This window comes from Thermobia domestica, chromosome 17, assembly GCF_964235325.1.
Source record: "Thermobia domestica chromosome 17, izTheDome1.hap1.1, whole genome shotgun sequence".
Classification (NCBI taxonomy): Eukaryota; Metazoa; Arthropoda; class Insecta; order Zygentoma; family Lepismatidae; genus Thermobia; species Thermobia domestica.
Genome location: NC_137470.1, coordinates 125832380 through 125848549, shown reverse-complemented (window position 1 = coordinate 125848549; position 16170 = coordinate 125832380). Strand labels below are relative to the sequence as shown.

Here is a 16170-nt window from a genome sequence, read left to right as displayed (position 1 = left end):
ATACGCAACTCCCTCTTGTTTGCTTCAGTGTCTGATAAAGACAATATGTTCGGTTAGTTGGCGAAACTGTTACACATGTATTATTTTTAAATAAATTTTACTTTGCTCACCGATTTGTATTTTTAAAGTTATTTAAGAAAAAAAACTAGTATGATCCAGTTAGTCATAGGAGCTACTTTTTGTTATAAAAATCGATAGAATAAAAGTTGCCCCACTAGGAAACAGGAAAATCAATTTCCAATAATTTAAGTCTCTTAATAAAATGTTTATTTATGCAATATAAAAAATTAAATCACTGTAACCATTTTGTAACAAAAAATCCTAACTAAAGACTCGAATTACGTCAACCAAGAAAATTGATCTTTCTGAAGGTTCTTACAATATTATCAAGCATTTAAAGGTGAAAAATTTCCGAAAAATGGGACATACTTTTATGCTAATCATTAAGTCTCATTGACTTGAATAAAATTATATAGGAAAATTTAAATTCTTATACGCAGTTTTCGAGAAACTTAAAAACTGATGCTCTACTATCACAATATCACCTATTAAAGTGAAACTGAAAGTTATGAAAGTTATGATTACAACACTCGCAAGATGACAATATACCGAGTGACTGAAAAGTACCTTTACACCCGAACTAAATGCGTGTAAGAATGTAAAATGTTAAGATATTTAAGATTTTAACTTCCCCCCATCTTGATCATTGATATGGCAACAGTGCTTCTCACGTGAATTGTCACGTGATTGTCGCGTAACTATCAAGTGACTGCCCGCAGAGGGAGGAGAATAAAATTTGTGCATTGTCCAGTTCATTGTATCGTCCTTCTGTGTTTGGTGAACAACTATGGCACATATCAGTGACTTCAGCATACGACGTGGGTCCCCAAATTCACCAGCCCCTTATCCTTGGCCACCTCAAAGTCCCGACCTTGCAATACCAGACTTGTGGGGCATCATCAAATCACAGGTCAGGAAGAAGTGGTATGTAGACAACGAGGCTCTTCGGGCAAGTGTGCTCTAAGCCTTCCAGCTTCTGACGCCGCAGCTGCTAAAGCGGGTGAGTAGGCGGACATGGAGGCGTACCAAGCTGTACAAGAATAATGGAGGTGCACATACGGACGTTTTGGACACATAACTTTAAGTATTATTAATGTAGGAATGAAATAAGTTATACTGTTAACCATTTACCAAACATTGTTAGGGTTATCAAGTCTAGGAGGCCCAAGTGGGAGGCCATGTAACCAGAATGAAAGAAAGTAGGTATGCTTTCAAAGTCTTAACTGAAAGACTAATCGGAAAATGACCATTAGGAAGACCTAGGCGCAGATGGGAGGACAATATTAAGATGAATCTCACAGAAATAGGAATACAAAGTAGAAACTGGATCCAGTTGGCTAAAGATAGAAGTCGGTGGAGAGTTTTTGTGAACGCGGCATTGAACCTCCGGGTTGCATAGGCCATAGAATTAGTTAGTTAGTTAGAGATGGAATAAGTGAATGTGTAAAAGGACAGGGACTTTCTGGACACCCTGTATAGTGTGGTTACTGAGATATCGTTCAAAATTATGATCCAGTACTGAACCTTAATTTTTCTTTAAGCATAATAATTTTCCAAGCTAAGACATATGTCATTCTATAAGCGGCATTGTGTTGAATAAAATAACATGCCTGAAGGTAAATTCTGATGCGCAGTTTTCTAAAAAGTCAACAATATCCTTTAAAATATGTCGTTTGTTGCAAATCTGATGCAATAGATAGTTTTGTTCTACTTTTATCTATTTATGTGCTTTTTTGTAAAAAAATATATATATATATATATACGCTGTTGAAGACATACTGTTAATTAATACATTTTATTTATCTTTGTTTGGTTTCTCTTAATAGTGACAGTCATACCGCTTGTAATACTACTGTACATTATAAACCAATTAATAAAAACATATATTTATGAAATAAAAAAAATCGTTTTAGTGGTTTTCGTAAAACATCGTTCAAAAACAGTCAAGAGAAAGAAATTACCCAAATTTGTACGGTTATTAACGAAATACTTGTACGGCTATTAACAAAATATTTGCACGGCTATAAGCGAAATATTTGTACAGCTAACAACAAAATATTTTACGGCTATTAACAAAACGTTTGCACAGTTATTAACAAAATATTTGTACGTTTATTAACGGAATGTTCCTACGGCTATTAGCGAAATATTTGTACAACTTTTAACGAAACATTTGTACAGCTATTAACGAAATATTTGTACCGCTATTAACAAAATATTTGTGCGGTTATTAACAAAATACTTATAAGGCTATTAACGATATATCTGTACAGCTATTAACGTAATATATGTACGGATGTTAACGAAAAAAATGTTTATTTAACAAGAGCTGCAAGCACCTGCCGTTCGCGGATTTTAATTCAGAATCTGGATAAAAACAGAGAAAGAATGTCCTTAAAGGAATGTCCCACACCCATTCCATTGACCGGGTATTTATCTTATGCTTTTGTGTAACCTTGCGTAAATAGTACACAATGGTGGTTGCATATATTCAAGGCGTTCGCTCTCGGCAATCAGCCAGAATCGAAAATCGAAAAATTAGAAGATCTGTCTATGTACAAAGTTGGTGGCTGCAGGTGAAAAGCTGACGACAGTCGCACATATTATTATTTAAAGATGAGGAAAGCCATTACTCGAATTATTATTCGATTATTTCTCAAATTTTGTAAGAAAAGCTAGTAATACCATTACATATAATTGTTAATAATCTCTTTCTTTGTCTTTTTTGCATATAAGTACACCGTTCCTTCATTAATAAAATTTCTGATGTTCTGTATTTTATTGTAATTTTGGAAGTACTGTAGGATTTTTATTCCGAATATTGAAATTTAGCATGCCTTTTCAGTACCGAGTCTGTATGAGACGTAGATCTACAGCTTAAAATGAAATTCGATTCACCGTATAATGCGTACAAATTTAAAGAACGAGAGCCAAACCCGGGACCACGTGCACCAAACAAACGCTAGCTAGTCATCACATCAGTGGAGAGAGCCTATAGGACTTTATAATAAATTAACTTTGATAGGAAGGTTTGATTATAAACAAAGTCACTAGATCAGTGGGGAGAGCATATAGGATTCTATAATAAATTAAGTTTAAAGGAAGATTTGATTACAGATACCAAAAATATATGTTATGTACTATCTATTCATTTCAGATTGTGTCGTGGAGGTTCAATAGTACTCTGAGTGAATTCTTTTTTTTCTTCTATCTATATATTAAAATGCTAGGTTTATATGTTTGTCTCCAAAGAAAAGTTTATATCATTGTCTCCAATCCTTTCAACAATGAGTTCTCGAAAACCACAAGCGCTAGAAATGTATCGTTTTCACTGGTCGTTTCTAAATTTTGGGTAGATTGTCCAGTTCTAATTGGATATTTAAAGAAACATGGCCGTTACTCCTTTATTACATTTTTAGGAGTACACTGGAAGCAGGGTCGGATTTAGGGGGGTGCAACGGAGCACGTGCAACCCCCCCCCCCCTCTGTTCTTAATATACACTATCTAAAGTGAGAAACTGGCTGTGGAAATAGCAATACTTTTCTAAAATTTCATGTCATGTTTCCGTTTCAGGATTAAAAGAAAGCGGTTTTGCTATACACAATAGTTTAAGTCAGTTCCTCATACACATCACAGATGCCTAAAGTCATTTTAAAAAATTAAATTTGATTAAAATGTACTGATAGTTATTGATGCACCCCCTCAGAAAATCCTGGGTCCAGTCCTAACTGAAAGTGTTGAATTTTTAAAAAAAGTAAAGCAACATACTGCATGAAACACCACATCATTTTATACAGAAGTAGTATATCTGTCAGGCGTGTGTTTCATGTCCAAATGATAATGAAAAACGAAGGATAACCATTTCTCCAGTCTAAGACGAATCTTTATTGTTTGGAGCGTTTTGCCCAATGAACACCACATATCATTGACATTATAATTAATTGTTTGTGTAATGTATTTGCTTATTACATACTGCATGAAAGAAGAAAGGAAACTCTGATCATACATTAATTCGAAACTCCAACCGGAAGTGGGCTCAAATCTTGCAAACGGTGCGAGATATTGAAAAAATAATTGAAAAATGCCCCTTTTACGGTACTCCTTGCCGATTTTTATCAAGACGTCTCTTACTTGTCTGTAAAGGGACAAGTACAGACGTTGTGAGGAATGACAAAAAATTCATGCTCATATGTGAATGATGTGTTGTGTAGAGAGAGCAGGTTTAACTAGTCTTACTTAAACATTGATTAGCTGGTTGGATTGAAGTTCAGCACACAGGCTATATAAGTCATGGACCTACAGTTTGAGGTGGAATTCTAACCACGGTAATGTATTGAAATTTCAAGACTCTCTCACCGGGAAGTGAACCCAGTACCACATGAACCAAGCACACACGGTAGTTACTAGACTAGAGAGAGAGCTTTCAATATTTACGTCATCGATATTGATTTGTGTCTATCATCGGCTCCTTTGGTGTACAGTTGCGGCCTTTGGTTATTTATTGAGTTCGTGTACGTGAAACCCAACAAGTGTTTAATCACGATTGCACAGTCACCAGAAACAAAGAATATGCATACCATTTATTTTCTATTTTCAATAACTTTGAAGAAAAGCTGACCTGTTTTAATTCTGCCTATTTTGTCGTAGAGTAGACGTAATTTTCTGCATCGTAAGAAACAATGTACTTCAATTGGTTTGGAGGTTGTTGAAAAAAGAATAACAATTCCGCAATTGTGCGCGGCAGCCAAATTGGAGTGCCTTTCCATGAGCTGCTTCCTGATAAACCAACTCTCTTATACAAATGTCAATTCAATTACCACTTAGAGTAGTGACTGTTTAAGGCCCAATTGTTAAATATTAAATGTAAAATTTTGCTTTCATCGAAGAACTTAATAACGTGCTTATAAAATTTCTGATAATTTGTTGGCAAGTATCCAGAGCACATGCCTTTGTTGTAAGTGGGCCCGAGTTTGATTTCCGGTGAGCACACAGAATTTTAGATGTTTGGCAGTTGTGAAGGTATTTGAATTAAGTGGCAGCAAACTCATCTCTAGAAACCCAGCAATAACTACGTTGAATATCTATGCACTGACTACAGATAGCCAAGATAAACCGGACAGCTCTCTGGCCGGTTGCAGCCATTCGTAAATTGTATTGGTAGACAATTAATTTATAAATTGACAATAATTAAATAAATGCACAATTTTTCTGCTTGTATGAGTTGTATCTGATCAGTAGAAGAAAATTTATTTAGAATTCACAGAATAAATGTCCACATTGAAACATCCAACCATGCATATGGTGCAGCCCGGAGGGAAAACGAAAGACAATCCCAGCCAGAATTATTATCAAATGGGTTTGAAACTAGGATATTCAACAACATGTCCAACATTTGTTTAAGAAAAATGGCTAACTCTCAAAATCAAGTGTACTATATTGTTTCCGTCACAATTACGAAGTGGTGTTCGTAAATACTGTTGCGCTTTGACACAGTGAGTTTCAAATTAATACATTTTTCTACTTGTGTTCTGTGTAAATTCAACAATTATATGCGATGTGGCATCAAATTAATATTACGCAAATGTAAATACAAAATTCTTTTTCAAAGTTATTCTCACAAATAATAATAATAATAATAATAATAATAATAATAATAATAATAATAATAATAATAATAATAATAATAATAATAATAATAATAATAATAATAAACACATCAATTTTTCTTATAAAACTTCCATATGAGGTCCACAAACTATATATCTAACACAAGAACACGTTGTGATTAATCTATTTCCATAAAATGTGATTAATCTATTTCCTACTTACTGTACGAGGTGTGATCACAAAACACGGTGAATAATTTTATTTAAAAAAAAACAAAGTAATAAGCTTACACGGAATTTGATTTAATCTCCATTAAAGTACTGTCCTTGCCTAGCAATGCACTTATCCTAACGTTGAATTCATAACTGGAAGCACTTCTGGAAAAATGTTCAGCTTCTCTGTCATGGCCCACTCAATGTCAGAAATGGTATCAAAATGTTTTCCTTTAAGCACGGTTTTAATTTTTGGAAAGAGCAAGAAGTCGCATGGGGCTAAATCTGGAGAGCACAGGGAATATGGACAGACAGGAATGTTTCTTCGGCCAAAACCGTGCGGATCGAAAGCAAAGTGTAGCACGGCGCGTTTTCGTGTTGAAGAAGGAAGTCATTTGCCCATTTAATCGGTGGTTAAAATGCTTTCCACGGACCCATATGAGATGTTTAGTTCTTTCGAAAGCTCTCGAATAGTCATTTGCCTGTTTGAACAAATCATTTGTACCACTTTTTGTACGTTTTCATTTTTTTTTTTTTTTTTTTTTTTTTGACGTCGAAGGTCATCTCGATCGTATCTTGTTTTCAACCGACTCCTTGACGCTTTTGAATCGCTCATACCACTTGTAAACAATCTTCAATGCTACTGCTTCATCATCATACATTGATTTTTGACATTTCGTGAGCTTGTTTGCACCTTTTTGCAGCTTACAAGTAACACTTCACATCGTTGCTGCCGGTCTGACGCTAAACTATACATTTTCGGAAAGCACTAGTCCTAAATAGGATAACTACACAGTGCGACGGTCAGACGTTGCCGCGTTCAGGACTTATGGAGCGTCAAACATTAACATGGGGTTTATGAGAGTAACCATAGCAGTCGTATTATTTCATGCTAATTCGTCTTGCATTTGAACTCTGTGCTAACATGTGTGTTGTAGCAGTCGTATTATTTCATGCTAATTCGTCTTGCATTTGTACTCTGTGCTAACATTTGTGTTGTTTTTGTGTTTTTTAGGTATGCGTTGTAAGATGGATCCGAAAGTGGTCGTTTGGGCTCTGGTGGCCGAGATCGGGACAAATGAGCGCAATCCAAATTTGGAAGAGCAAAGGATGGTGGCACACATCAAGTCTCTTTTGACCAGCGGGATGGAAGTCGTTGAAGAGATTCGTACGCTCGGCTTCGGTGACAGTGATGGTGACCAGGGGGACGGAGACATGGATTTTGGAGACGAGGAAGACCAAGAGCAGGAGGATGCAGAGATGCCTTCGTCATCGCAGCAGTCTCATACGTCTTCCGCATCTGGCTCATCAGCGTCAGAATACCTGCCCTCTCCTGTGAAGAAGCCGAAGTTCCAGGATCAGCCTCCAGAAGACTCCAAAATGACACCAGAGCAGTGGCGCGAGTACAAGGCAAAAGCCTATGCCTACTGGACGGTAAATCCAAAAACAGGTAGGCCTTGGAACACAAAGACCGGTCGTGCTACCCACTCGACTCTGCAGAATCAGTTCAGGTATATTCGGAACATTGGCGTGCTACGTCACTTTGGGGCAACACAAGGCAAAGATGACAAGAAGACGCTGATGGCAGAGATCAATGAGGCAGTTCGGGGCATGTTCGCGGAGAAACAGCACACTGCTATCATTCACGATCGAACGTTGCGAATTTGGGCTAGGCAAACAGCTAATGAACTGGACCCTAACAAGAGTCTCAAGTTCAAGGCATCACCGTCGTGGGTGTACAGATTCAAGAAGCGCAACAACATCGTGGACCGTGCAATCACCCACAGGGTCGGCAGGACCTGGCAACTGAAAGAGTTGGACTTGCAGCAGCAGGCTGATGCTTTCGTATTAGCGACTCGCGAGCTCATTGCAAGCGAAAGCATCCCACCAACGCAGGTTGCCAATGCAGATCAGAGTAGCTTCAAGAAGTTGTTGCAGAGTACTCGCACTCTCCGTACCAAAGGAACAACAGTCGTGCGAGCGGTTGTGGGATCCATGAGCGCAACAACCCACAGCTACATGATCATGCCCGTGATCACCATGGCCGGAGAGATTCTGCGGCCGATGTATGTACTGGTGTCGGAACCAAGTGGAAAGTTTCCGGGAAACAAGCCTGCAGATCCACCGAACATCAAATCATTTGCTGGCAAAACGTCCAACATGAACAGGGACGACCTTAAGGACTTCTACGAGCAAGTGTTCTGGCCAAGCATGCCTGATGATCGGAAGAAGATCGTTTTGCTATTGGACTCGTGGACTCTGAACAAGGACGACAATCTATCGAACGCACTGAAGCCTGCCGACGTTGCGTTGCACAAGAGACTGATTCCTGGTGGTTGCACTGGAAAGATTCAGCCTTTAGATGTGCATTTCTTCCGTCAGTACAAGTCCTTTGTACGCTTTGTGACCGACACACTGGCCATGGACAGTGTCATGGATATCTGGCATCGCGATCGATTCCTGGCACTACAGTCGTTTTCACTCTACCAGTTCAGCGCACCCCGATTCAAGAACCTGATCCGGTACGCTTTCCACAAGGCTGGCTATCTGGACGAGGAGCCGGGAATGTGGATCTCTCCGCACGAGTACTGCTTTGACTCCCTCGACGAAGGTGACGTGTGCTTCACGTGCGGCGAACTACCGTTCGTCAAGTGTGCACACTGTGAGCGCACTCTTTGCATCTCTCATGCTCTGTTCGACGATTTGCACATTGATTGTACCCTTTAACTTACGCAAACAAGTGCTCAATCAGACAACGTCGATTCAAACGTCACAAACCTTGTGTTCTTCTTCGTTTCCTGTAACTCTCATAAACCCCATGTTAATGTTTGACGCTCCATAAGTCCTGAACGCGGCAACGTCTGACCGTCGCACTGTGTAGTTATCCTATTTAGGACTAGTGCTTTCCGAAAATGTATAGTTTAGCGTCAGACCGGCAGCAACGATGTGAAGTGTTACTTGTTAGAACAAAACTTAATGATATTGTGCGACAGGCATTCTTAGCACGCTCTCTCTCTTCTGCCTCTGGAAGGCAACTAACATGTCACAACTCGTTCAAACTTGACACATTGTACGGAAAGTTTAGGCTGCCGAGCTTACTAGTTGAAATGGATACCACATCGATACACCATCGTTGCATGGATCTGTGAACTACATTACACCGTACTTTTCTATCACACATTGTATGGATCAAAAATTGGTGTCTATTAGACAATTTTCAACTTTCACAATAACTTGAAACTGTACATCTAATAGTTTTATCCAAAAACAAATAAGAGTGTCACGTCTACATTACGTCAAGGAGTGCGTTCGCTATGGTATGCAACCAATCTGACGTAGAGGTAGAATTGGCTTACATGCTAAAAAAGGGACCATTGTAGATATAATACATGATGAACCGATTTGTGATTTGTCCACACCTTGGGATGGACAACCTCCATCATTGAACTCGGTTCCAAAGTTTTGACCCTCTCTACTATGATCGAACACGATAATGATTCATCAACTAGTTCTTCAGGCTTTTTGTCCTCCTGGCGGACGTATGCACGGACAAACAGGATTGGTCAACCAAAATCCGTAGAAATTACCTCGATGCATGACTACAAGGTGAAAAGTGCAGTAGAATGGGGTATTACAAGCTATAAGTTAAAAATAATTTATGTTATAAGTTTCCAAAGACTGAATCCGGGTACGCAATGAGAAAAAAAAAATGACATGTGAAATTAAAATCGAAGATCTTTGGTTCGTTCTCTAAACAAAGCGCTCAAATTGAATCAAATCATTAACCATCCTGCAGGTCTTGTTTTACCACTGTCAGGCAAAGAATTAAAATTAGATATCCTTTTTAATATTATTAACAGCATTTGAAATGAGTTCATGTGATGAAATTAAAACGGATTCATAACTTTGTTTCACTGTGAAGCCAAAGTGCCACATTGCTAATATTGTATGACAGCGTTTTTCAATATATAATTTTTTGTTTTTGCACAATAACACTGTAATTTAAGATCGAATTATATATCTAAAAAAGTTAAGTTTTGTTTTGCGTAGCTAATACTTTATTTTCATGATCTTTCTCGTGACACATTACAATTACGTCGCGGCATCTAGTGTAGAGGTATTCCGTTTAAAAATGCTTGTAGTACAATATGGAGAAATACTTATACCAGTATTTCATATCGCAAATATTCATGATAGAGAGTATGATAGGTAAAAATTAATCAAACGTTTGTTGTCACTGTATTTCGCTAGTAAATATTTATCAGAGAACCCTAAAGATCGTGTTTGAAAATTAAAAAAAAGATTTGGTTATTATGTAACGGAATGTCAGTGAATGGAGGGAAATGCTACTCAACTTCAGAAAACACTTTGCAGCTAAATTTTTCTCTGTCAATTCTTGCTCAAATAACTCTAGTGTTTGCTCAAATAACCGATTAGCAATAACATTACGGAAAATCTATATTCAGAAGAAAAGTTTCGCCTTTCTAGGTTAAGTATCAATATAATCGCTTGCTATGATAAATTACTCCTTGAATAAATACCGACCAATCTAGCAGGCTCAGAAAAATCTATTCCGCTAGCTATGTCGGTTTCATATATTAATTTCCTATAATTCCCCTTGAGAATACCCATTTATATATTTTAAATATATGTAATATATTTAAAATATATATAATAATGCTACTTTATTCATTCGTACTCATGTTATATAATGTTAGATACGAATGTTGTCAGAATATATTTTGTTAAGGAAAAAAAAGGTTTTTACTATTAATGATCACTAATTACATCAGCTATGCGCAGTATTCAAAATAAAATAAAAATAAAAAATAAGAGAATATTCGTACTTTTGAAAAAAGTTTCATTAACAAGAAGGTCAAACGTAATAAATCAAAACATAGTTCATCATTTTTTAAATTTAGTTTTTTGGTAAAGAGTCGCTGATTATCAATTATTATCGTTCCAACTGGTACCAAAGAATTAAAATAGATCTAATTAACAACTACAATAATTTACATATTACTTACCAATACAGAAAACTGATCCACACAAACCTTTGTGTAAACAAAACAGTTCATAGTGCAACCGCTTAAGAATTTGGGTACTTCTTAATATTTTCGTATTTGATCAAAAAGATTCGTTAACTTAAACTACTAATTCTTTTAAACGTATAGAGATTAAATGTTACTTTGTGATTAGAAAGTTATATCTTTCTAATCAACCACGTTTCGTCAAATCGGAGGACAGTACAATTCGCGAACTAGAAATGCAACTGTGTATCCTATTCGATTTTTCAGCACTATCAGTTTTCGTTATAATCCTGAGATAAACTTTATCACGATTGAATGTGGTTCATAACTCCACACAAATAGATATCTTCACAATTTCACTTTATTAATTTGTATAAGTAAAGATGCCAGTAGATCTACCAACGTAGAGATCAAATTCCGTAAAGATATAACCACAGTTGAACAAAATGTCAGTAAAATATGTAAACGTTCTTCGTAAATCTACTATTATATATAGTAGATGTCAATATTTTAGAAGTCTGCATAATTTTTAATTGAAATGATTGTAAATGATGATAATAATAATATTAAAACAACAATGTAATACTGAAACGAAATTTTTCTCTCACAGACACAAACATGTATACAATGAAGAATAATTGCTTCCAACACGTTCTTGTTATCATTAGCATGTGTTAAATCACATGTCTAAACGACTATCACATATAACGCTAACAGCTTGCGAAAATACTGCATTTCAAAAATTAAAAACTTGAAACAAATCTGATTTAGAATCAACTTGATACTCTCACAATACATTTTCTTAAAATTACATTATTAACATAACATAACACAAATTATCGCGTATAGGTCATAGGACTCAAATTGTTGACAAATTTAAATCATATTTATCTCAGAAATGCATATAAACTTAGAAATCCTCCCCAAAAAACATGACTATCTGTGCGTGAACTCAGAACTACTTTATTCCTCGAGAAAGTATGCGGCACATTATATAACACGATTTCTATATAATAAAATACTGAATATGAAATTCTACGCTAACTTGCCACGCCTCTATGCGTTTTATTTATACAACATAAAGAACATCAACCTGCGAATGATTGCATGTCACTGTACTCGAGTAGGCAAACGTTAACTACTTTCACAGTATTTAAAGGTGGTCCCTATATTTGAGCCTTACTTGGGTAAGATCTCAAAAATATATTATACATTTATGCCACATTATCTTTTATAATAGTCTTAATGTTGTGTAAAGTTGTTATGTTTTAACATCATACTTACGCGAAAACTCTGGACAGCGTTTCACTTAGATACCGCACGAACAGAAGTTATTTGGAACACAAACCACACCTTCCATGCACGACGAATGCTTTGCACTGCAACAGAAAAAATCCAATATGGCGGCCACGACGGGCGCTATTCAAAGTGTAATCCATTGGCAAATATTGATATTTGTAAAAACAAAAGTACAAGGGTATCGAATTTAACGTGGTATTATGTTTTAAGACGAACAATTTTGGTTAAAAAATTTTATCCGGATATGTTAGAACACGTAAAAAATTCAAATCAGAATTCAAGTCAAATCAAGAACTAACATGATTTTCTGACAAACTCTCTGAACGAAAGTTTGTTGTTATTGTTTCTATTTTGAGTACTTCTGGCAATTTTTCTTTCTTTTTATTCTGATAAAAGCAAAACCATTCCTAATTTATATAAAACATGTCCTTATTTGTTTAACTGAAAAAAAAAACACTTCCATTATTTAAAAAGTCTAGTTTATTGCATGTCGGAAAGAATGCTAATTGTTCTAAATATAAGACTAGAATAACAACAGATCATGCTCATAACTTTAAATTGAAACTGTTTATATTCATTAATATTTATTTTGAAAAATAAATAAATAAATATTATTACTCTTATGTGTATCAGTCATTAGTCTGTTGCTCTCATTTTTGCCTTAAGTATAAGAGTTCGTTAATGTCCAGCTTCGATTTCCAAATGAAAATTGATTCAACATTTATTTATATTATTGTCATAACAGCGATATTGTTTCTAATTTTTTTAATGTCATGTTATGAAATTACGATTTTAAGAATCGATTATAGCAAACATTAAACGTAGACAACACCAATCAAACAATTTAATCTTGTCCACTCAAAGTTAAGAAGAACGTTCACGTTGGTCAAGTTGGCTCTCCTGTTTATAGTATTTCTTATTGTTTCTAAGACCGGTGACTTTTCGATAAACAGAAACCAAAATATTATTAAGAAACAAATAAAAATCCTTTTTTTAGTGACATTTAAATGTCTTGAGAAACTAACATAACGATTCAGAAGATAGAAAAAGGCACTGAGATCATTTGCATGTACTAAATCTTCCTCCCGTTCAAAATATTCAATAAACAGTATTTATTACATACATGGTAATCACAACATACCTTCAGGGAATGAGTGTCCTTACTTGACATTTTGTACGAACATTCTCTGTGATTATTTCACCTTCTTCTTGCAAATAACAGTTAGTGTTTTTTAACAATAATATGTGTGGAACGATTAAGTAACTTTGTGGAACACCTATGGAAATCATACCCGGTTACACAATCTCATAACCGAAGTGAGTAAACCTAAGGAAGTGAAATACTTATTAAAACTTGCTTGAACAACGAGTGCGTTCACGATAAGTTAAGAAACTGTACAAAAACATCACATGATCAATAAACGGCGTACTTTTTGACTCAGCGGAGCAAAGTACACCAGTAGCCACCCTACATCGCCGATAGTACCGGAAGTCATGTGAAGATCTCGAAATCATTTCGTAATATCTATATACTCAAGGGTCTATGGTGCGGCATCGGATCACCCTATGACCTCGTTAGGTCGCAGTTTGAACCCGCAGAAAGCCACCTGGGACCCTTCCCATGATTCCCAGCTCCGCCCGGTACGGCAGGGCTACCACTTTCACAGCTGCATTGCCAAACCTAATGTAGGCAATAACCGCGGTTCGGAAGTAACTGGGACCTTACGAAAAAGTGTTTTCATTACACTGTTCAGATGAAAGAGGATCACATACCTTTAAAATACATAAAGATGTTCTGTCCTCTTAGACATGTATAGAAACTTGTACGGAAAAGTTTGATACTACAAGTGTTGTGTCTTTGCCGTATTAAACGCCGAACACCCGCAGTGTTTGTTGGATGATACGGACTCGAACACAAGCCTCCTTTCCAATGAACAAAATTTACACCATTCAATATGAACAAAGTCTATAAAAGAGTCAAGTGATTAAAAGCACAGAAAATACTCAACTATTTGGTGACCTCACTTGACCCCCTGACCCAACATGGGTCCTATGACCACGCCCGAATATTCACCTACCTGCACTAATAGCGTTGCTCCTTCACCTTTTTGGCCTATTGCCGGGACTCGAAGAGGGGACCCTAGCTCATCCTGCAAGCAAACACCAAGCTCCCAGACATTCCTGGGGGGTAGCCCCCCTTTCCTTCAGAACGTAACGGGACTGACGGCCCCCTGTATCCACAGTTCCTCGGAGGGTTTCTCCCGAATCTACGCACTGTAGACGCCCATGCTCTATAGCTGGATGTCCCGGCCGTTCTCCCTACACCATTCAGAGGGGGGCAAACCCAAAATCAATATCGTTAGTTGTCTTGACCAGCGAGAGGGGGCAGCACTGAGCGGCAAACACTGCTGCATTCGATAATACGAATGTTACCTACTAAGTTATTTTGTTTCCAGATACAGAGGGCGCGGCATCTCAGCCAATAAGAGAGGACTATTTTAAGCGTACCTGGCGCGTCAACTTTGAGAGTATTTGCGTTGAAAAAGCATTCTGCCTTGTTTTACTTCATGTAACTGACGTTCCCGTTCTGAGTGATCAGCATGCGCACACATGCCAAAGGAAAACAACATCCGGATAAGAAAAGCGAAAAAAAAAACAATTTTAAAATGTTATATATATGTTTTTTTCTTTTCTTTTTTAAGAATTCATCTTTGTATAGGGATGTTGATCGCATTGAAAAGCTATGTAAGTTTAATAATCGGGCTTTATTTTGTCCATGTCGTAACGAGTGAGCCATGGAGAAGCTACAATATAACTTTAGTTAAAGAAATTTTACCAACATTTATCTCGTGTCTCTAAAGAAAACTTTTACTCATAATAGTTTGTCAGTAGCTAAATCAATATTTTCCTCAAAACTTATAATTATGAAGTACTTTTTCAATTCGCTAAAAAGCTGTGCATATAAGGCTTTGAGATCACACGTGGCATAGTAGCTAGCAAGATCGCCTTGATTCCGAGTGGTCTCTAGTTGGATTCCTCATAAAATTATCAGAGTTGGGCCAGCAACATGAAATTAATGACTTTCCATGTAATGTATATTCAAAAGAACTCTAATCTTGAAGGTCTTCAATCTTAAGAGTCTTCATCCCGGCGAAATTAAAATACCGCTAATTTTACAGTAATTATGTGATATGTTCAAGTAGATAAAAGATAATCGAAATGTGGAACAAGAGCGCCCTAGACAATATTATTTTACATGAGAAACCGTTATAACGACTCACTTATCTGCTTTCGATTTCCAGCCAGTTTGAAAATGGGCATTTATTTTCGCGTTTCTAAACGGCTGAAAACGGAAAGCCACTAGGTGACTTGTGATAACGGTACCTCACGCAAAATAATATTGTCTAGGGCACTCTTGTTCCATATTTCAATTATATTTTATCTATTTGAAGATATCACATAATTACTGTAAAATTAGCGGTATTTTAATTTCGCCGGGATGAAGACTCTTAAAGGCTACTATATGTCCAAAACATTAGGATTATGATTAGGAATTATAATTCTGGGCTTTCGGCATCTATGGTCATTTTAGCCCGACACGTATAAGAGATGACGTCCCACGGTGATCATACTATCAGGGAAGGGGGGAAGGAAGGAAGCGGCTTGGTACCTTTATGATAGGTACCATTCTGGCTTTTGCCTAGTGGGAATGAAGGAAAGCCAGGAAAACCTCATTCAAGGTGGCTGGCCTGAAAAGACTTTTACACCTTTTCGACCGAATGTTCTCACCGGGAATCAAACCCAGGACCAGTCACACCAAAAGTGTATCCAAAGATTAATATAACATAGGATTAATATAACAAAGATTAATATAATATTTCCTTCGTTGGGGCAATTTAGTGTTGTCCCTTTTCTCACAAAGGCTATATGAGACGCAGCCCTACAGTTTAAGGTGAGATCC

The 16170-nt window shown here is 36.7% G+C and overlaps 1 protein-coding gene across 1 annotated transcript in view; it reads right to left on the bottom strand.

The window, feature by feature from the left end:
• Glut1 (Glucose transporter 1) overlaps positions 1–14562 on the bottom strand; it is a 942408-nt gene extending 927846 nt beyond the window's left edge. Inside the window, exon 1 of the mRNA XM_081744242.1 lies at positions 14288–14562. The gene's annotated coding sequence lies outside the window, so the exon portion shown is untranslated. The remainder of the gene's footprint in view (positions 1–14287) is intronic.
• Positions 14563–16170: the final 1608 nt, after the last annotated feature.